The sequence below is a fragment of the Homarus americanus genome, unplaced genomic scaffold (genome assembly GCF_018991925.1).
Source record: "Homarus americanus isolate GMGI-L3 unplaced genomic scaffold, GMGI_Hamer_2.0 scaffold7735, whole genome shotgun sequence".
NCBI classification, from domain to species: Eukaryota; Metazoa; Arthropoda; class Malacostraca; order Decapoda; family Nephropidae; genus Homarus; species Homarus americanus.
This window is the reverse complement of record NW_024711406.1, coordinates 116,106-140,000: the sequence shown is the minus strand read 5'-3', so window position 1 is coordinate 140,000 and position 23,895 is coordinate 116,106. Positions and strand designations below refer to the sequence as shown.

The following is a 23,895-nucleotide window of genomic DNA, read 5'->3' as shown; positions in this document are numbered from 1 at the left end:
GGCATAATTCTTACTGGGTGGAAAGAGAGAGAGAGAGAGAGAGAGAGAGAGAGAGAGAGAGAGAGACGTCATCATTCTACTCTTTGCTTCGGGATGTAAACAGTGACGTCATCATTGTTTTGAATCCTTAACCAATCACATTTCTCTCTCTCTCTGTGGCCATAACCAATCAAATCACCTTAAATCACTTTCGAACTAAAACCAAACCTTAGTATCGACAGCTGGTCCAGTGGTTCACAAGCCGCTGGAGTGTGGGTGTCAGACCTCACCAGCAGCTGCAGGAAACACCCCACTCAGCTGTGTGTGTGTGTTGGTCCAGTTACCTGTGTGTGTGTGTGTGTGTGTGTGTATGTATGTATGTATGTATGTATGTATGTGTGTTGATCATCGGCGAAAAATAAGATAAAACTAAAAAATAAATATATGAAAAAAGCACACGCCATTATCGTCGGTAGGAACAAGAAGGCGTTTCTCGGAAGTTAAAAATTCCCGTGACAGAGCGTGCGTGTCCCCTCCCCTTCCTCCACCGCCCCCTCCTGTTTCCACGTCCGCCCCACCCCTTGTGTCCCAAAGTCAACCCCTGTGTCCCAAATCCTGTGTCCCCAGTCAGCCCCACACCAGTGTAGGCCCTATTGTGCGGTGCAAGCCTGCCTACACTACCCCAGTACCTGCCAACCTGCCTAGCCTACAACCCAGCCAGTACCAGTCTGCCTACACTACACCCCAGTACCTGCCTTACACTGCCTACCTGCCACCTGCTACACCCAGTACCTGCCAACCTGCCTACACCACACCTGCCAGTACCCCAACCTGCCTGCACTACACCCAGTGATGCCTGCCAACCTACACCCAGTACCTGCCAGTTTGCCTACACCTGCCAACTACACCCAGTACCTACCTGCCAACCTGCCTAGCCTACACCCAGTGCCTGCCAGCCTGCCTACACTACACCCAGTGCCTGCCAGCCTGCCTACACTACACCCACCTGCCAAGCCTGCCTACCAGTACCTGCCAGCTGCCTGCCTACACCCAGTGCCTGCCAGCACCACCTACACCCAGTACCTGCCAACCTGCCTACACTACACCCAGTGCCCTGCCAGCCTGCCAGTGCCTACACCCACACCCAGTACCTGCCAACCTGCCCACACCACCCAGTACCTGCCAGCCTGCCTACACACACACCCGCCAGTACCCTGCCAACCTGCCTACACCAGTACCTGCCAGCCTGCCTACACCCAGTACCTGCCCACTACACCCACACCCACCTGCCAGCCTGCCTACACACCACCCAGCCTGCCAGCCTGCCTACACTACACCCAGTACCTGCCAACCTGCCTACACCAGTATGCCTGCCAGCCTGCCTACACTACACCCCAGTACCTGCCAGCCTGCCTACACTACACCCAGTACCTGCCAACCTGCCTACACCCAGTGCCTGCCAACCTGCCTACACCCAGTACCTGCCAGCCTGCCTACACCCAGTACCTGCCAGCCTGCCTACACTGTGTTCAGGTTCATACTCATATACTCTAATAAACGATACAATTTGTCCTTTTATATGAGTGCAGACCAGCAACCTGTGCTTAGACCATGGTGCATCAACAGGTGTGGACCAGCAGACCATGGTCCATCAACAGGTATGTGGACCAGCAGACCATGGTCCATCAACAGGTGTGTGGACCAGCAGACCATGGTCCATCAACAGGTATGTGGACCAGCAGACCATGGTTCATCAACAGGTGTGTGGACCAGCAGACCATGGTCCACGAACAGGTGTGTGGACCAGCAGACCATGGTTCATCAACAGGTGTGTGGACCAGCAGACCATGGTCCATCAACAGGTGTGTGGACCAGCAGACCATGGTCCACGAACAGGTGTGTGGACCAGCAGACCATGGTTCATCAACAGGTGTGTGGACCAGCAGACCATGGTCCATCAACAGGTGTGTGGACCAGCAGACCATGGTCCACGAACAGGTGTGTGGACCAGCAGACCATGGTTCATCAACAGGTGTGTGGACCAGCAGACCATGGTTCATCAACAGGTGTGTAGACCAGCAGACCATGGTCCATCAACGGATATTTGGACCACCGAATCACGGGCCATCAACAGGTATATGGACCAGCCCTGGACCGGCAGTGTGAGCCTGGCCTGGTAGGTGGTGGTGGTGTCAGCGAGGGAGCAGCAGGGATGCAGTGACTTGGTTGTCAAGGTTACCAGCGCCTGATTCACAAAGGATCGTAGGTCATATTCCCACCTCCACCCTCCCCACCCCTTACCCACCCCTCACTCACCCCACCGAAACATCACTACTAACTGGAGGCGTCAGAGCACATCTATCCCTAGCTCATTGAAGTGAAGACAACGACCATAAAATGCAAATTGGTCACACACGAAGCTATCATATCTAAACGAGTCCAAAAACACTAACTTAGGAACCTTTGTTGATCAAGAACTTTGATACGTCGCCAGATTAGTAATAGTAACACATGGTCTACACATCTGGAGCGAACATCACCCTCACCCACTCCTCTCCCACTCACCCACTCCTCTCCCACTCACCCACTCCTCTCCCACTCACCCACTCCTCTCCCACTCACCCACTCCTCTCCCACTCACCCACTCCTCTCCCACTCACCCACTCCTCTCCCACTCACCCACTCCTCCCACTCACCTACTCCTCTCCCACTCACCCACTCCTCTCCCACTCACCCACTCCTCTCCCACTCACCCACTCCTCTCCCACTCACCTACTCCTCTCCCACTCCTCTCACATCTATAAATTAACTCTGGTTTCTCCCACAAGTTGTATTCTGCTTTAGTACAGGTTATGAGGCAGTGTTGGTGGTATATCTCAGTGTTATATAGCCATGGGTATGTTTATCTTCCTTAAACCATTAAACCATTAAACCATTAAACCATTAAACCATTAAACATTATAGACATACAAAATAAATACCCAGTTTTTATTGAATAACCTAATTAAATCCGGGTATTATAAACATACACATATACATACTTGGATGTATATATATATATATATATATGTAGTGTTTATACATATACATAAGAACCAATAAGGCATAAATTTCTATGTTAAAGTCTTATTACTTGACCCTTACGTCCTAAACCTTAAAAATGATGTCAAGTATAATTGGTTTTAGGACCTGCTACCTACAAGAGAGAGGCCGTAACCTAAATACCGAGCTATGATCAAGTAATGTACCGAGGTGCTTACCCGCTGCGCAATTCTGGAAATAACCTGAATTAAATTAATGAGCGAGGCCCTTAGCCGGAAGCTGCCTCCATGGTGTCGGTGAAAAGAGAGAAGTTTAAAGAGAGGAGGGAGGAAGGGGGAGGTGGTGTAAAAGGGAGAGTGGTGTAGGAAGGTAAGTGGTGGTGTTAGCCAATACTGTGACGGGAGGAGGGATAAAGTGCCGGGAGGAGGAAGATGGTGTGACGGGAAGAGGGTGGGGATAATGTAATGGAAAAAGAGGGAGGGGTGGCGTGGAGAGGGGGGGATCAATGTGGTGGGAAGAAGAGGAGGATATGACGGGAAGAAGATGGCGTTGGCGTGACGGGAGGAGAGGGATATGGTGTAGGCCGTAGGGTGTGAGAAGTGAGAACAGGTGATATAAACTCTACGGACATCTCCATCCTTATTTCACTACCCAAGGTCGATTACACCTGTTGAAGTTACTACCTACCTGACCGATGCTTACCTTCCTGCCCTAACGAGATAAACTCTCTCTCTCTCTCTCTCTCTCTCTCTCTCTCTCTCTCTCTCTCTCTCTCTTTCATTATTTCTAATTAAATATAAATCACTCGTTGCATCTCATAATTTATCGACCTAACCTAACCTAACCTAACAATTAGTATCAAAGAATATTAGAATTAAAACCCATTATGATTAAGGGTCATTAGGATCAGGATTCCATCAGGATTAACGACCATTAATACTACGACGACTTATACCAGGATAGGAGTTAAGTACGAGGTGATTATCCCAGTAAAAGAAAATAACCGGTAATATCCTGAGAGCAAAAAGAGTTAGCCAGACCTACACTCGCTACAAGACCTCGTAATGTTATGCAAATTAATTCAAATCTCATTAATACAACAAAGTACGTAAACAAGACCTTTTTTTGGTGTGTTTTTGGGTTTCATTGTGTGTTTGTTTTTGTTTGTTTGTTTGTTTGTTTTTTTGTGTTTTTGTTTTTTTAGTTTTTCTTTGTGTTTTTGTTTGTTTTTTATTTTACTTTCTGTCCCATGGCGGCGCCCGTAAAAATATTCAAAAACATATTTTCTACAATTCCGGAGACTGGTTAAATGGGGTCCCTGTGTTAATGGGTTACCTGTACTTAATGGGTAACCTGTGTTAATGGGTTACCTGTGTTAATGGGTTACCTGTACTTAATGGGTAACCTGTGTTAATGGGTTACCTGTACTTAATGGGTTACCTGTATTAATGATTTACCTGTATTAATGGGTAACCTGTCTTAATGTGTTACCTATGTTAATGGGTTACCTGTATTTTACCTAACAATTAATATGGAACCCAATTCTAATGGGTGTCTACTAGGGATGAATGGTAAATGAACCCTAATCTAAACAGGATCTATTAGGACTGGTGCCCATTACAGCTAAGGGTCTATTTGACAAGTCTTCAGAACGGTAGAAAATAGTTCAGTGATGAATTTACGGTCGAGCCAGACGAAAAATAATTTCAAGAAAGAGACTTTGTTTTTCACTCATTAAAACTCTCGACTTGTTCAAACATTTCTTTAAACCATTCCTGTCTTAAAAATCTTCCTATAAACCACTGATTCGTAAACAATATTACGTCTATAAAACCTTTTACTCTTACAAATAGCCTCTATAAAAACGACACAATCCCTAAAATACATCTTTAAAACGACTTTTTTATCAGTAGCTAAGACTAATTATTCCCCTTAAAGTTTGTCTGTCATCTTGAATGTTTTCCTCCACGTAAATTTCTCTATTCTATCGTACATAGTCCCCATAAACTCACTCATAAATTCGATTATACCCAAATTCATGGTATCGTAGTGTGAGACTGTCCGTAGCGTCCGTAGTGTGAGACTGTCCGTAGCGTCCGTAACCTCTTAAACGTACATCAACAACGTACAAAACAGATGTGGGGGAAGAGTTACAGTGAATTAACTATAGGTAAAAAAGGTCACCACTGAGGCACCACCCACGACAGCTGGTTGGTACCTTGCTTGAGTGCCTTCCAGTTATGAGGGCCATTTCTTTCAATACGGTTTATTTTGTACGAAGGTGTCATCCCAGTCGACAAAGATGGCAGTGATTATCTTCTCCTAGCAGGTGTGGAGTGGAGTGGACAACCTAGATGCAGGTGTGGAGTGGGGTGGACAAACTAGCAACAGGTGTGGAATGGGATACACAAGCTAGATGCAGGTGTGGAGTGGGATGAAGCTAGATGCAGGTGTGGAGTGGGATGAAGCTAGATGCAGGTGTGATGTGGGGTGGAGAGCTAAGATGCAGGTGTGGAGTGAGGCGGATAAGCCAGTAGGTGTGGGGGATTGAGTGATCATTAAGCCCCCAGGACCTAACACGTGTTTGCCTATTGCTGCACCCACCACCACTACCACAACTACCACCATCACTACCACCACCACTACTACTACCACAACTACCACCACTATCACCATCACCACCACCAACGGAGATATTATTATTCCGTACACACACACACACACACACACACACACACACACACAAAAGAACAAACAAAGGGTAGGGGGGGAGGTAGAAAGGAGAGAGAGGGAGGGGGAGAGGGGCAGGAGGATGGTAAGGTAAAAAGTTATCTCACTGTGTCCGCCTGTCCGTCATTCCGTCACTTAGATGAGATGAACATTGATCAGGTAAATGTAAAGACAGACGCTAACAACTGAGGCAATTAACAGCAGGTAACAATCACAGGTAAATCACTCATCATCGCTGCCTTCCACCATAGTAAGCTGTCGCAGAATACACTATGGTGGAACATTGATTAGACGCTGTAGAAGGTGATGACGGGGCGGTGAACATTTCTCCTACTTCAGAAAGGCAACTAAGGACTCGCTCCACCTGTAGTAGCAACAGTCATCTGCCTCACGCTGGAGAAAACATTACGGTTATTTGATTTTTTTTTTCGTTTAATTTATGGACACTTCCCTGAATCCTGATGACCTAGAAGGGTGAACAATGAACCTCACCTGTACTTTCTCTTGAATGAAAAGTGACAGTAGGTCCTTTAGGTACAGTACACAGCACACTAAGCATCCAGCACACAGTGAAGCAGGCAGTACACAGTGAGCCCGGCAGTCCACTCTACTATAATGTTAGTTCCTCTCTCACAGTTGGGTGGACTGGGGAAGCCTCTGGCGTGATCCAGCGACCCTTAGGTGAGGAAGCGACACGTTTATCCACTCAGCCACCTCAACCCTACGAGAAATTACTTTATAATAATTCAACTCCAAAGAGACGTAGAGATATCCCCCTCACTAAGACGGACAGACAGACCAACACTGTTACAGCATCATATATGTCATCACGTGAAGGTTAACAGCATCACTATAAGAGTATACCTGAGTCATATGGGAGAGAAGTGAGAGAGAGAAATGTAGGAAAGGAAGAAGAGTGTGTGGGGAGAGTGAGAGGAGAGGTGTGTTGAGATGTGGTGAGAGGGGAGAGCAGTGTGGCTGTTGTCCCAGTTCTTCCTGCAGCGTCGGGAGGGAGAGGAAGGGAGGGGGACGGAGGAGAGGAAGGAGGGGGGTGGAGGGGAGGGAGGGGGACGGAGGAGAGGGAGGAAGGGAGGGGGACGGAGGGGGAGGAGGGGGGAGGAGAGGGGGTGGAGGAGGGAGGAGAGGAGGGGCGGGGGGAGGGAGAGGAAGGGGAGGGGACGGAGGGGGAGGGGGAGGGAGGAGGGGGACGGAGGGAGGGAGAGAAGGGAGGGACGGAGGGAGGAGGGAGAGGGGTGGAGGGAGGAGAGGAAGGAGGGGGACGGAGGGGGAGGGGGAGGAGAGGAAGGAGGGGGACAGGGAGGGAGGGAGGGAAGGGAGGAGGGGGACGGAGGGAGGGAGGAAGGAGGGACGGAGGGAGGAGGAGGGAGGGGACGGAGGGAGGGAGAGAGGAGGGAGGGGGACGGAGGGAGGGGAGGGGGAAGGGAGGGCGGAGGGAGGAGAGGAAGGGAGGGGGACGGAGGGGAGGAGAGGAAGGGAGGGGGCGGAGGGGAGGGAGAGGAAGGAGGGACGGAGAGGAGGGAGAGGAAGGGAGGGACGGAGGGAGGGAGGAGGGAGGGGGACGGAGGGAGGGAGAGGAGGGAGGGGGACGGAGGAGGGAGAGGAAGGAGGGGGGACGGAGGGAGGGAGGGGGAGGAGGGAAGCTGTGGGCCCCGACTGCCCAGTTATCCTGTCCTCACTCTTCTCGGCTTCTCTCCTGCTAACCCGCTACCACCACCTCTGCCATCCAACCACCACTACCACCACCTCCATCCAACCACCACTACCACCACCTCTGCCATCCAACCACCACTACCACCACCTCTGCCATCCAACCACCACTCCCACTACCATCAACATAACCACCAACCTACCACTACCATCCTCAGCAACCACGTCTTTGAAGGCTCATATATGGCACTGTAGGCTCATATATGGCACTGTAGGCTATATATGGCAAGACTCATATATGGCACTGTAGGCTCATATATGGCACTGTAGACTCATATAAGGTACTGTAGACTCATATACCGGACTAGAGACTCGTTGTATCGATAAATATTAAATACTCTCTCTCTCTCTCTCTCTCTCTCTCTCTCTCTCTTCTCTCTCTCTCACACAGGGTAACAGAACACGGAAGTAAACAAAAGGTTCATATTAACCTAAAACAAAAGTCTGGTACGGGTTTTCTGGCGTCCGTAATGCTAAAAAAAAAGACAACAATAGTGAGAGGTCCATTCAAGAGTGTAGGTGGGTGTAGGTGGGTGTAGGTGGGTGTAGGTGGGTGTAGGTGTGGTTTAAGTGGTGTAGGTGAAGTGTAGATTAGTTTAGGTGGAGTATAAATTTGCGTAGGTTAGTATAGGTGGGTGTGAGTGTAGGAAGTTGTAGGTGGTATTATATGCGGTTTTGGTGAATGTAGGTGGTGTGTAGGTACGGAGGTCACGGTACAGGAGTCACGGTACGGAGGTTACGGTACACAAGTAATGGTACAGAGGTCACGGTACACAAGTAATGGTACAGAGGTCACGGTACAGAGGTCACGGTACACAAGTAATGGTACAGGGGTCACGGTACACAAGTAATGGTACAGAGGTCACGGTACAGGGTCACGGTACACAGAATGGTACAGGTCAGTACAGAGGTCAGTGCAAGTTGGTACAGGGGCGGTGCAGGGGTTTGTACAGGATTGACAGGTCTGGTACAGGGGTCACGGTGCAGGGTGACGGTACAGGGTCACAGTGCAGGTGTCAGGTCAGGGGTCACAGTGCAGGGGTCACAGTGCAGGGGTCACAGTACAGGGTCTGTACAGGGTCGATCGGGGTGCAGTGCAGGGGTTACAGTACAGAGTTACTGTACAAGGGTTACGGTACAGGGTTACAGTACAGGGGTGACGGTACAGGGGTTGACAGTACAGGGGTTACGGTACAGGGCGACAGTACAGGGGCGACAGTACAGGGGTGACAGTACAGGGGTTACAGTACAGGGGTTACGGTACAGGCGACGGTACAGGGGTGACGGTACAGGGCGACAGTACAGGGGTTACAGTACAGGGCGACGGTGCAGGGGTAGTTACAGGGGCGACGGTACAGGGGCGACAGTGCAGGGGTTACGGTACAGGGGTTACGGTACAGGGCGACAGTACAGGGGTTACGGTACAGGGCGACAGTACAGGGCGACGTGCAGGGGTTACAGTACAGGGGTTACGGTACAGGGGTGACAGTACAGGGTTACAGTGGGGTTGGTACAGGGGTTACAGTACAGGGGTTACGGTACAGGGGTTACGGTACAGGGGCGACGGTACAGGGGTGACGGAACAGGGGCGACGGTACAGGGCGACAGTAGGGATTGACAGTACAGGGCGACAGTACAGGGTGACAGTACAGGGGTTACGGTACAGGGTTGGTCAGGGGGTTGTTACAGGGTTACAGTACAGGGTTACGGTACAGGGGCGACAGTAGGGGTGACAGTAAAGGGGTGACGGTACAGGGGTTACGGTACAGGTGTTACGGTACAAGGGGTTACGAGTACAGGGTTACGGTACAGGGTTACGGTACAGGGCGACGGTACAGGGGTGACGGTACAGGGGCGACGGTACAGGGGTGACGGTACAGGGTCGACGGTACAGGGGGATGACGGTACAGGGCGACAGTACAGGGGTTACAGTGGGGGTTACGGTACAGGGTTACAGTACAGGGTTACGGTACAGGGCGACGGTACAGGGTGACAGTACAGGGTTACAGTCAGGGGTTACGGTACAGGGGCGACGGTACAGGGGTTACAGTACAGGGGTTACAGTACAGGGTTGGTACAGGGCGACAGTGGGGTGACGGTACAGGGGTGACGGTACAGGGGTTGACGGTACAGGGTTACGGTACAGGGGTTACGGTCGGGGTGACGGTACAGGGCGACGGTACAGGGGCGACGAGACTGGGGTTACAGACGGGGTTACGGTACAGGGTGACGGTACAGGGGCGACAGTACAGGCGACGGTACAGGGGTGACGGTACAGGGTTACAGTACACGGGTTACAGTACAGGGGTGACGGTACAGGGCGACAGTACAGGGGTTACGGTACAGGGCGACGGTACAGGGTGACAGTACAGGTGACGGTACAGGGTGACGGTACAGGGGTTACGGTACAGGGGTTACGTTACAGGAGTGACAGTACAGGGCGACAGTACAGGGGTTACGGTACAGGGGTGACGGTACAGGGGTGACGGTACAGGGAGTGATGACAGTACAGGGGTGACAGTACAGAGGGGTGACAGTACAGGGGTTACGGTACAGGGTGACGGACTGGGGTGACAGTAGGGTTTGATACAGAGGTTACAGTACAGGGGTGACGGTACAGGGCGACAGTACAGTTACGGTACAAGTTACGGTACAGAGTTGACGGTACAGGGGTGACGGTACAGGGGACAGTAGGGTGACGGTACAGGGTTTGACGGTACAGGGGCGACAGTACAGAGGTTACGGTACAGGGGTACGGTACAGGGTTACGGTACAGGGTTACGGTACAGGGGTGACGGTACAGGGTTGGTACAGAGGTTACAGTACAGGGTGACGGTACAGGGCGACGGTACAGGGTTACGGTACAGGGGTGACGGTACAGGGGTTACGGTACAGAGGTTACGGTACAGGGTGACAGTACGGGGTTACAGTACAGAGGTTACGGTACAGGGTTACAGTACAGGGTTACGGTACAAGGTCACGATGCAGGGGGTGACGGTACAGGGGTTACAGTACAGGGGTTACGGTACAGGGTTACAGTAGGTTACGGTATAGGGGTTTACAGTACAGGGTGACGGTACAGGGGTGACGGTACAGGGGTGACGGTACAGGGGCGACGGTACAGGGTTACGGTACAGGGGTGACGGTACAGGGGTGACGGTACAGGGGTTACGGTACAGAGGTTACGGTGGGGTGACGGTACAGGGCGACGGTACAGAGGTTACACTGGGGGTGACGGTACAGGGTTACGGTACAGGGTTACGGTACAGGGGTTACGGTACAGGGTTACGGTACAGGGGCTACGATGCAGGGGTGACGGTACAGGGTTACGGTACAGGGGTTACGGTACAGGGCGACGGTACAGGGGTTACGGTACAGGGTTACGGTACAGGGTGACGCTACAGGGGTTACGGTATAGGAGATGGTACAGGGGTTACGGACAGGGGATTGGTACAGGGCGACGGTACAGGGGTGACGGTACAGGGGTTACGGTACAGGGGTCACGGTACAGGGGTTACGGTACAGGATTACGGTACAGGGGCGTCGGTACAGGGTTACGGTACAGGGGTTACGGTACAGGGTTGACGGTACAGGGTTACGGTACAGGGGCGACGGTACAGGGTGACGGTACAGGGGTTACGGTACAGGTGACGGTACAGGGTGACGGTACAGGGGTGACGGTACAGGGGTGACGGTACAGGGTTACGGTACAGGGGTGACGGTACAGGTGACGGTACAGGGGTGACGGTACAGGGTGGACGGTACAGGGGTGACGGTACAGGGCGACGGTACAGGGGCGACGGTACAGGGGCGACGGTACAGGGCGACGGTACAGGGGTGACGGTACAGGGGTGACGGTACAGGGGCGACGGTACAGGGGCGACGGTACAGGGGTGACGGTACAGGGTGACGGTACAGGGTGACGGTACAGGGGCGACGGTACAGGGGTGACGGTACAGGGTGACGGTACAGGGGTGACGGTACAGGGGCGACGGTACAGGGTGACGGTACAGGGGTTACGGTACAATGGTGACGGTACAGGGTGACGGTACAGGGGTGACGGTACAGGGGTGACGGCACAGGTGACGGTACAGGTGATGGTACAGGGGTGACGGTACAGGGTGACGGCACAGGGGTGACGGTACAGGGGTGACGGTACAGGGGCGACGGTACAGGGGTGACGGTACAGGGGTGACGGTACAGGGGTGATGGGTGAGGGGGTGACGGTACAGGGCGACGGTACAGGGCGACGGTACAGGGGACGGTACAGGGTGACGGTACAGGGTGACGGTACAGGGGTGACGGTACAGGGTGACGGTACAGGGGTGACGGTACAGGGCGACGGTACAGGGTGACGGTACAGGGGGACGGTACAGAGGTGACGGTACAGGGGTGACGGTACAGGGAACAATGAGTTGGTATTTATGAATTATCATACGATGCACTGTTATATATATATATATATATATATATGGTTACTAGGATAAGGTAATCAAGATACACGGTACAGAGGACAATGTATACGGTACAGAGGGTAAGGTACACGTGTCAATGTTTTGTCAAATATATACGTTGCTCCAGGTACTCGACATACGGTGCTCCATCTCATACTGTATGTGTCACGTTGCTTCGCGTACACTTGTCAAGTTGCCTCATGCACACGTTTCACTCTTCTTGACACACGTGGCAAGCTTTATATGTATACCTGTATCATATTGCTCCCAGTACACGTGTCGAGTAACTTGAAGATCACGTGTTATATATCTTGTACACGTGTCACGCTCTTCCATGTATATATGTGTCACGTTGCTTCATATACAAGTTTCACGTTTCTTAGTATACACATGACTCACTCTACTCCATATATATACTGTAGATGTGTCACGTTGTATTGGAAATATGTTAGTTGCGTGCGTATGTGTACATATTTTAAAGTATGTGTGTGTGTGTGTGTGTGTGTGTGTGTGTGTGTGTGTATGTGTGTGTGTGTGTGTGTGTATGTTTGTGTGTGTGTGTGTGTGTGTGTGTGTGTGCGAGCGTACACTACTTACTCATCCACGACAGAAACTTATGATACCACAAGTGTACCCAGACAGTGAATAACCGACCGCTACACGACAACATGAGGTGAGGTGAGGTTAGGTTAGGTTAGGCTAGGTTAGGTGAGATCAAGCTACGTTTAAATTGATTAAACTGGGTAGTTATAGGGTAGGTTTACACAAGGTTAGGTTTAATTAAGTTAGACAAATTAACTTAGAATAGGATTGCGTTAGTTAGATTAAAGTTCTGGTTAACTAAAATCAGGTTAGTTTAGGTTAGCCGCATCAGCCAACTGTCAGTGGTGGCTGAGCCTTACAACTGGCTGGCCGCCACTAGTTGTGTTTATGGCACACGCCAACACAGTTTCACCTCAACACGACACTGAAACCACCCACTAGATGGCACTGATACACCGCCACCAGTTATCAACACACTGTCAGGGTCACACACACACACACATTAACACTACAACACTCAACACAATGTATTATTTTCCTCCGGTACAGCAGGTTGAAGTGTTGAGGTCAAGGGAACAATAATGGTCTTCACAACACATCACAACACATCACTGGGTCACTCTCTGGTTCACGTTTTAAGGCTCTCAGTTAGTAATGATTTTTTTCCTCCTTCCCTCCTTCCCTCGTTAACTTCACCTACGGGATCTCCTCATCTCTGCACGCTATGGATGATATATTTTTGTTTCTGGTTCAAGCGGTGGGCGTGGCTCCTCTTTTTCGATACAAAAAATATGTGGTGGAGGAGGACTGTGGTATAGGAGGAGAGAGGTGGTGCTAGTGGTTGCTCGCGCTGTAGTGGTTGTGGGTCGGCCAGCCAGCCAGCCAGCCTGCCTGCCGGGTGGGAGGGGCCCATAGTTGCCAGCAGTTGCCAACTCGCCGCCACACACACACCACACACACACACACACACACACTCCCAGCTCTCTCTCTCATACAGCTCTCCCATCACTCTTTCTTTGTCCTTACTGAGAAAGATTTAATTATTCTCTACATCAAAAAAATATTTCTACATCACTCATCTTCCAACCAGATCATCCCGCGGGCGCCCTAAGCTCACTCACAACTCAAGACAGGGAAGGTAGAGGGAGAAATCTTTTACAGCGAGGCTCCCTCTCCCAGGCTGGCGCTAGGAGCTCCCCACATGCAACCTGGACTATAGCTATTGATTCATACGCATACTGAATGAAAAACATTTGGCCAGCCGACCTATGGACCCGTGTGTGTGTGTGTGTGTGATGGCAGGAACTGTCAAGAGATGGTCAGGATACGCTCCACTCACCTTACCATCCTCTTCTCCCCTCAACATCCCTCCCTCTCTTCCCCACTTCATCCCTCCCTCTCCTCTCTCACTTGACTTATTCCACCCTCGCCCTTAACCCACCCCTCCCCACGCCCTCCCTTCTGTCTCCCCCAAATCCCTTCCTTCTTACACTATATCCCTCCATTACTGCCCTACACACACACACACACACACACACACACACACACACACGCACACGGCCATACACGCGTGGGCATATGTGGGTGCGCGTATATGTGTCTACGTCATCATCATCATCATCATCATCATCATCATCGTCGATCAACCAGAAGGTGAATGAGATCTAGCTACCCCCGTTAACTTGGACACTATACAGCCTTGACCTTTTCTACTTCATTCACTATCTTCAAACTTTGTGGTGTGTGTGTGTGTGCGCGCGTGTTATTCACCACCCACACACGCCTAGTGACTGTTTCACCACCCACACACGCCTGGTGACTGTTTCACCACCCACACACGCCTGGTGACTGTTTTTCACCACCCACACACGCCTGGTGACTGTTTCACCACCCACACTGTTAGTAAGATGATTATTTTCGATGACTTGTCTCTTCCAGGAACCCGTGACACCAAGTCTAGACACTCACACGCCTCCTGCCTCATCCCACGCCCACACGCCTCACTCATCACACCACACCCACACGCCTTCTTCATCACACCACGCCCACACGCCTCCTACATCACATACATACACACACACACACACACACACACACACACACACACTCCTCTTCCTTCATGTGCGCATCATTCTCCCATGTGTCATGTCCTTCCTCTAGACGTGAAGATAGATAGATAATAGATAAATAGATAGATAGATAGATAGATAGATAGATAGATAGATAGATAGATAGATAGATAGATAGATAGATAGACAGACAGACACAGACTAACCCAACCATTAGGACCAGACCGCATTAGGACTGATGTTACTGACTCTTATGGTTAGGTGGCGTCAGGAGGGGTAGTGGTGAGGCCTAGTGGTGGGGCCCAATGGGACTAGAGGGGCCTATCTAGCACCAGCTACCTCGAGTCAGTACCAGATAGGTCGTGAAAGGCCTGCCATAGAGTCAACAAAGGTCACTGGTCATTAGTAATGCTGCTCTCTCTCTCTCTCTCTCTCTCTCTCTCTCTCTCTCTCTCTCTCTCTCTCTCTCTCTCTACGTGTGAAAGAAGAAACAAGACGTTACTCCATTAACAGGAAAGATGGTGAAACTTTGCGTGACGGTGTGAGTAGGGAAGGAGGGGAGGGAGAAAGGGAGGGAGGGAGGTAAGTGGGAAGTCCTGGATATTACTCCCTCCCTCTCCCCCACCCTCCCTACCACCCTCTCCCTCTCCCCCACCCTCTTTCCCCCACCCACCCACCCTCCCTCCCTCCAACGTCCAGGTCGATAATCTTCGTAGAAATACTCCCAACACGTAGAGTCCGTCATTGATGTACAAAACGAAGAACCATTTTGTGCAATCTATATGTATCCCTATGATTAGTGTTGGTTCGTGGGACTGGGATGTGCTCGTGAGGTCGGTATGTGTTCGTGGAATTAAGAAGTGTTCCTGAGTTTGTTGGGATGTGTTCGTGAGGTCGGTATGTGTTCGTGGAATTAAGAAGTGTTCCTGAGTTTGTTGGGATGTGTTCGTGTGAGTGATGTGTTCGTGAGCTTTGGGATGTGCCCGTGAGTATGTGATGTGTACATAGGCTCTTGTTCTCCTGGGCTCTAATCTAATCTAATCTCATCAAATTTCAGCAAACATAACCTAACCAAACCATTAGGGCCTAATTCAAGTGGGCCATGACCTGAAAGGCCCCAATCAATCCGGCCCCTTAATTATGGGGTCCATTACCACTGGGGTTCATTAAGACTGGGGCCCATTATGACTGGGGTCCATTATGATTGGGGCCCATTATAATTGGGGTCCATTAAGACGGGTCCATTATGACTGGGGTCCATCTTAACTGGGGTCCATTATGACTAAGGCCCATTATGACTGGGGTCCATTATGACAGAGGATCATTACACTCGCCACCAACCACAGTTCAGCTGCAGGATTAACTCTGAACCGCTGCCTTAAGTTAATCACTCTCCTCAACGGCGGCCAAGTGCATAGAATGAGCTCTTGAGTTCAGTAATAGGTTAGGTTAGGTTAGGTTAGGTCAGGTCAGGTCAGGTTAGGTCAACAAACTTTCACTATGACGCCCAAAGAAGGAGGGATTCAGCGTCCTGTTCAACATAGCCGAAGGAAAAGAGTACTGTCCTATGTTAAAAATAATACCATATCTTTCTGACAGTGACTAGACGGAATACAAAACACCTGATGAAAACACCTGTCTGGCGCCTTAATGATCTAGATATTGGTGGTAAATACGTTCCCTAAACACTCATTAGTCCCTATATGGTGGGGGAGATTTGGTAATTTCCCCCAGACCTTCCTTCAAAAATCCTGTATCCGCCCTTGAGATTCTCCTGAATTCTTGGCCAGGGTTTAAGTATGTGGAGGAGGAATGAGGGAGGGCGGGAGGGAAGAGGAAGGGTGGAAAGAGAGGGAGGGATGGAAAGAGAAACGGAGAGGGAGGTAAGGAGAGAAAGAGGGAGGCAAACAAGTGAATTAGAGAGAAGGAGGGAGGGGAGGTAGGGAAGGAGGCCAAGAGGTCACATGTGTCAGGTGGAGGCCAGGTTCTTCTTCGCTGCCGTCTTTGTGTCATCACACCAACACACACACATTCCCTCCCCAACAAGAATCGGCTCTCAACTTTCTGACAGCGTATGTGTGCGATGCCAGCCTAGGATCCTCCCTGCCTGTGGCTTCTCGACAACGTCTTCGTATTTTTAAGACTCGGTCAATATCTCGAGGACTAGGCTACGCTATATCCAAGGGACCATGTTGATAGGAACCTGGAAATGTAGGTTCTGTGAGTCTGTCCACGAGTTTAAAGTGTTACAGTCACTTAAAAAACTATCTATATAAAATTGTGTTGAAAAAATATGACAACAGACGAAAGATTTTGACAACCCTACCGAGACAACAGGAGTCACAGTGTTCATTCTGAAATTCATTGATCACCCCAAGTACAGATAGTTTTTTGAGTTATTGTACATAATTTCGACTGTAATAATAAGTGAAGGATTCCCAGGACTCGCTTACTCTTAATCCCTAACCATAATATAAAATCTCTTTAGGTTAGATCAGTTCTTGATAAACAACTCTGCTGCACTTGACAGGTCACGCCAACTCACACACGGGAGGCGGAGTTTTTGCACAACTATTATCCAGACCACTAGCCTTTTCGCCCTAAAAACATGGCGGCTTTTAGGGAGGGTCGTTATGGTGAATTTATCTACCAATTGTGAACGTTTTAGCTCTGTTAGTTCTCGAATAACGCCGGGCGACTTACAATGTTAATAGACAGGTAGAGGCTGCAGGTGTGCCCCCCTCACAGTCAGGAATTTGGGGACGCTGAGGACTTGATTTCTCTGTCAACAGCCAGACACTTCCAGCACATAATGAGAGAGGCAAAGACTCTCCTCCACTCACGACGGACCAACAACTCCAACCCACCAATCAGGACGCGGAAAGTAAGCATGCTGTCCCCCCCCCCTCCCCCCATGGCCTCATCAACCAACCACCCAATCATTAAACAGATTCCCATCTCACCAATGAAAACCCTCGCCACGACAACTCCTAATACCCATTCAGAGTTCCTATTGTTTCCTGTACTTATGCTCGTCTCGTCTCCTCAACAAACCAATTAGACGTGAGCGAAGTCATATTGATGTTGAACTTAGGAGGATGAGCGTCCTCCGAGGGGCGCTGCAGCTGGCCAGGCCGGGGCGCAGACAACAGGGGCCCAAGAGAGTCAAGTCTTGTTAGAGAAGTGAGCGAAGTCATGTCCCCTGAGAGCTGCTGTTGCTGCTGGCCAGGTCCGGGTTGCAGACAACATGACCCCTTTAATTCTCGACACAACAACACTCGACTGTGTTCCTCTCATGCACGTGCGCCACCCTTTATACCTTCCTGTTGTACACACAGTCGGCAACACTCGCTCAGTGGCTCCCATAAATAAGTTAATAACTTTATATATCTGTTATATTTTCTCCGGCAAAAAATAATCTCAGTTTTATCTCCTTTTGTGAATTTTCTTTCCATTCTCAACTCTTCATCGTTTTCCCTCATTCGTCTACAGTTTTTCTTCTTCCTCAGCTGGCCGTCATGACGCCCACACCACACCACCACACCACGCCACACCACACCACACCACCTCTATCACTGATGCTCACTTTAAACAGGTCAGCTGGGACAAGAGGCAGGTGAGTGTCATCTCTTTACACACACACACACACACACACACACACACACACACACACACACACACACACACACACACACACACCTTAAAGAAACGAATTTTTAAAACTCCTCGGTGTAAGATTTTTCCTGTAGCTCTGTGACGGCGTGTGTCTGAGGCTGTAAGAACCTCTGGCAATGGTATCACTTTCGGTATCAGGCCAGAGTCTCAGCGCCACCTCTTGCAGCCCAGGAAAATCTGAACAATTCGTATATGAAGAATTTCCCAAGCCTGAGAGGGATGTACCTAAGGGGGTAGACACGAGCCCAAAGAGTCGAGGATGGTTCATGGGAGAGAGAAAGTGTCTTTAAAATAAATGAGATTTTTAGTTGCATGGGCCATATACATGATGCTGAGGAGGTGTGTGTGTGTGTGTGTGTGTGTGTGTGTGTGTGTGTGTGTGTGTGTGTGTGTGTGTGTGTGTGTGTGTGTGTGTGTGTGTGTGTGTGGTGTGTGTGTGTGTGTGTGTGTGTGTGTGTGTGTGTGTGTGTGTGTGTGTGTGTGTGTGTGTGTGTGTGTGTGTGTGTGTGTTAATATATTTTATACACCTGATATAAATTACTTAAACACTTAACTGTGTCAACCATTATTGGTACTAAACAGAGTGTGTCGACCACCGGCACCAGCTGACGTCATCACAACATACCTGAGGATAGAAAACAATCGTCAGTTACAGGTACACAGGTAGACAGGTAGACAGGTAGACAGGTACACAGGTATACAGGTACACACATAGAACAATGTAGTACTATGCATATGACAGTTTAAATAACTTTATAACTTACACCCGCTATTGTACAGGTAAGTATAGTTATTTTTTATTATACACTAGTCAGTCAGTCAGTCAGCCAGTCAGTCAGTCAGTCAGAAAAGGCATTTATAGAGTTAGGCGGCGTAAATAATGACTAAGGAAAAATGATTCATTATACAAGAGTAATGTAAAACAACATCATATATCACATTCTGGTATACATAGAGGAACAACCTAACTATTAGCTGCGTCAGTGAGGCGAGTAACTCTGACATTCATAGAGCTAACTAACGCAGGTAAGAAAACTCAAAGCGGTAGACGTCAGTAAGGATGGACTGAGTTTCCTATACTGAAACACATAACTACGTCACGTTGGCAAACCTGTGTAGAGGATGGCCAGCTATAGTGTAATAAGGCTGGTGTGTGTGTGTGTGTTGAAGAGACTCCACCACTACCATCACCTTCAACACCATCAACACCAATGTCTCCACCACCATCACAACACCACCATCACCACACCACCATCACCACCATCTCGCCTGTCTCAGTACAATGCAGTAGAGAACAGAGCCAGGGGAAGAGGGGAAGGTGAGGGGATGGTGAGGGGGAAAGGGAAGGGGGGAAGGGAAGGGGGGACGGTCAGGGGGGACGGTCAGGGGTAGCGGTCGCGGCTCGAAAAACACCTAACCATTTTCTGTGGACAATTCTTTGAGTTTAATCCCTGATACGTGACAGCTTGATCATGGGCATGGTGATATGTTGGTCGTGTGATGGTGATAGTGTTGGCGTTTTGGTGGTGTAATGTAGGAGGAATGGTGTGGTAATGGTGTGGTCGTTGTGTGGTGGTAGTGGTGGTCCTGTGGTGCGGTAGTAGTAGTAATAGTAGAAGTAGTAGTAGGAGTAGTAGTAGTAGTAGTAGTAGTAGCAAAACACCACCATGAAACTCCAAACACACTGCACAGGACCAAAACACGGTATTATTTCCACCGTGTCTACATTAAACACAACAGGAAGAGTGTTATCCTCACCACCTTACTCAATATTCCTTAACAAGTGAAAATAACACCTCCCTCTGTCAAGTTAAATTCACCAACGTTATACAATTTTATCTATCTATTTATTTATTTATTTATTTATTTATTTATTTATTTATAGAAACATCTTTCCAGGGGTGTATCAATCACTAGATCACGCATAAATCACGTCCTGCTATCGGGAAGTTCTTTCAACCACAAATCACTAGGGAAACAGGACGATCCAATTCCATTAAGTTGGTGTTTCAGGCTAAAGGGTTTCCAGTAGTGTTTAACAGGAGAGTCATTAAAACAGAGGCCCGTGTTTGGGTGTTTTTATTTATTATTGTTTTTTTAAAGGTGGCCGCCTGTAGCAAGGTCTGTTCTAGGTGAAATGGTTCCTCAGTCCTTATGTCTCCATCACCTCTACTCACACCATAACCTAACCAAACCTAACCTAACCAAACCTAACTTAACCTAACCTAACCTAGTCTAGCCTAACCTAGTCTAAACTAATTTAACTTAACCTAATCTAACCTACGATAATCTCTCTCTCTCTCTCTCTCTCTCTCTCTCTCTCTCTCAAGCACCATTTCACAGGAACCACCACGCTGGCCCTAAGCTGCGTCAGACAGTTCTATGAATGCCACTCCTGACTGACTGACTCACAGCCCGCCCTACCGATGCATACAGTCAGTTAATGGACACACTCGTTTTTCCTCGAGTCAATAACATCGAACACGTAGGTCAAATGGGCCCCTATCCTATTAGGCCCGTCTTAATGGACCCTTACCAAACCTAACTTTAACCAATTCTAATCTAATCTAATCTAACCTAACCAAACCAAATCTAACCCCTAAAAAACACAGAACTTTGGCGGTCACTCTCAGGTAACTCTAGTGAGGAATATAATTTAATTTCCGTTCACAGACACTCCGCCTTTTCACGAGTTGGCAGCGAGTGTCATGTAAACTTGTGAGCCGCAGTTTATAATAGCGGTCAGTTAGGTCAGGTCAAAAGGTCAATGGCTCAGGTTCAGTCGTGTGTTACTACCATCTTCACTACCTGGTCTGATCATCATCATCATCATCACACACTATTCCCTCACTGTACACACTATACTTTCACTATACACAACTCACACACACAATTCCTTCACCACACATTATTCCTTCCTTCTGTTATACTAGTTATCACCTTATTCCCAAGCAATCATCATCCTCTCCCCTTCCTCTTATCAATTTTCTCCTCCCTTCCCATCTCTTCACTTCTCCTCCCCTTCCCACATTCTCGAGATAAATAAAAATAATAAATGCAAATTGATGTGATTAAAGCTGTCAATGGGTACTTGCGTTCAGTTGAGGGAGGGAAGGCAATCGAGTACAGTGCTGTGTATCGAGGCTTGGTTAGGTTAGGTTAGCTTCACATGGCCCCACACACCGATGACATTGCTTTCTTCAGACAAACGAGTGAGTCACCTTATCTGTACTACTGACGGTGTAACAAGACTTTCGTTTAACTGACCCTAAAACGTGACCTTTGTTTTGTTAAGAAAGACGTGTGGTGGTGGTGGTGAGGAGAGAGGGAGTAGAGAAGGAGGGAGGGAGAGAGAGATAGAAGAAAGAAGGATAGAAGGGGAAAGGGGAGGAAAAGAAGGGAGAGACAGAGAGAGAGAGAGTGGAGGAAAAGAAGGGAGAGAGAGAGAGAGAGTAGGGGAGAAGAAGGGAGATATAGGGGAGAAAAAATGGGAGAAAGGAAAAGAGGGAGAGAAAGGAGAAGAAAAGGTGAGAAAGAGAGAGGGTAGAAGGAAGGAGGAGGGTGAAAGAGGATAGGATAAAGAGGAAATGGAAGAAGAAGAGAAGGAAGGACAGAGAGGGATAATGGAGGATGAGAGGTGGGGGGAGGGAGAGAGGGAGAGAGAGGTGAAGGGAGAAGGAGCAAAGGTCAAAATCATATCCATAATGAACAAAATAAACATGGTAGTGCGTCAGAGGCCATCCAGCATCTTGCCTTTAATATAACTCTGGCTGTGTGTTCGTTAAGTAAATGTCATGACCCCTTTGTGAGTGACGGCACACCAGGAGAGAGAGCAAAAAAAAATACCACGGAGTAGGTTCAATGGTGGAGGAGGAGGAGGTGTTCTCATGTGAACCTGTAAATACATTTGCCTGGTGAATCATGAAGGCAGGTACACACACCCCCACCTACCTCCACCACTCAACTGCCTCTGTCGGTCTCAATAATATAACTGGAATGATAGACAATTCTATTCTTAGTAAGTTCTAGTGAGAAAGAGAATGAAAGAATGAGAGATAGAGAATGAAGGAGATAAAAATATAAGTCTGACACACACACACACACACAACTTGCTGAGAATAACTTGGCGTCGAATAGAACTTGAGAGAATGGATCGCACTCGCCACAATAGGCAAGTTTACCCTCCAACCGCTGTGGTTTTCTTTGGACACTTGGCCATCCAACCCAAATTGTGGCCAGACTAAATGACGTGTACTGTACGTGTCAACACATAGAGAAGTGTTGAGTATTAACCAGAGACGAAGGTGATGTGTTTAGTAATGCTTGTGTATGACTAAATGTGCTGAGAAGAATATCTATTTACATACAGGTGTGGAGGGAACAACAACAGACAGATGTGGAGGGAACATCAGACAGGTGTGGAGGGAACAACAACAGACAGGTGTGGAGGGAACAACAACAGACAGGTGTGGAGGGAACAACAACAGACAGATGTGGAGGGAACATCAGACAGGTGTGGAGGGAACAACAACAGACAGGTGTGGAGGGAACAACAACAGACAGGTGTGGAGGGAACAACAACAGACAGGTGTGGAGGGAACAACATCAGACAGGTCAGGTCAGGTTAGGTTACTGTAATATTCTTTTTCTTTAACAGAATTCCTAGTCAAGAAACACACCAGCTCTTCCCACAGTAAATACCAAACATATTCAAAATTAAACTTGATCAAAACGCACCCAAAAAAATATTGGCAGCTAAAGCATTTATTCCCGGTTCACTTTTTCAATTACTCGCGTCGACGTCTGTTGTAGAGGTGGTCAGGGCCGCTTGTAGAGGTGGTTAGGGCCGCTTGTATCTGTCTAGCTACAGTATATTGCTATGTAGATACTCAATATAACTTGTTGGGTTTGGGGTGTAGTAGGGTGGAGTTGGGCTGGGTTAGGTTAAGGTAGGGGGGGGTGGGTTGGATTAAGTTAAACTGAGTTGGCTTGAGCGTCATTACAACAGTCCCCGACCTACCTGTACCTCTCACCGTGGTCCGCTGAGGTGAGACCTAACTATGACCACACACTGCCACGGACCCTCATAACTTCATCTCTCTTGTGGTACCTCCAGCTGGGATGAAACACTCTCGAGAGGAGGATAATAATCTCACCTAACTTTGTCAATGTGTTTGGTCAGCGTTTCTCCGTCTTACGCTGCAGACCTCAAGGGTTATCATAGGTACTGAAATATTTTGGTTACGACGAGTCTAATGGGCTAGTGATGCTCTTCAAACACTGGGGATAATAATGTTTTTTTTTTTTATTTGTCTTTCACGAAGGTTTAGCACCGTAGAATGACTGGCTGGATCTTACAAAGGCTCCAGCAATGAGATGTGTACAGGAGGATTTATCTGTTGGTGTAGTGCCAGATGCGCGGTGATGATCGATAACACGCCGGTAAGTCCTCACTGGAGGTTCCTACAGTGCTGCTCGGTCTTAAGATATATACTTAATACCGTTGTCATGATATACTGTGTAAGTTCCTTGTTGCTGCCCTCAAGCGTAACACCCAAAAATTGAATCTCTTGGTGTAACTAAGATCCTACGTCAAAGACTTAAGGAAGAGGCGGTTGTCGACAGAATACAGCAACCGGGTATAATATTGGTGTGACGTTCTCCGCTCTGCCAAA

General features: G+C 48.9%; 1 protein-coding gene across 1 annotated transcript in view; it reads right to left on the bottom strand.

Moving 5' to 3' along the window:
• LOC121858086 (rho GTPase-activating protein 100F-like) overlaps nt 1–13,322 on the bottom strand; it is a 96,569-nt gene extending 83,247 nt beyond the window's left edge. The window contains 1 exon segment of the mRNA XM_042354325.1: nt 13,173–13,322. The gene's annotated coding sequence lies outside the window, so the exon portion shown is untranslated.
• Nucleotides 13,323–23,895: the final 10,573 nt, after the last annotated feature.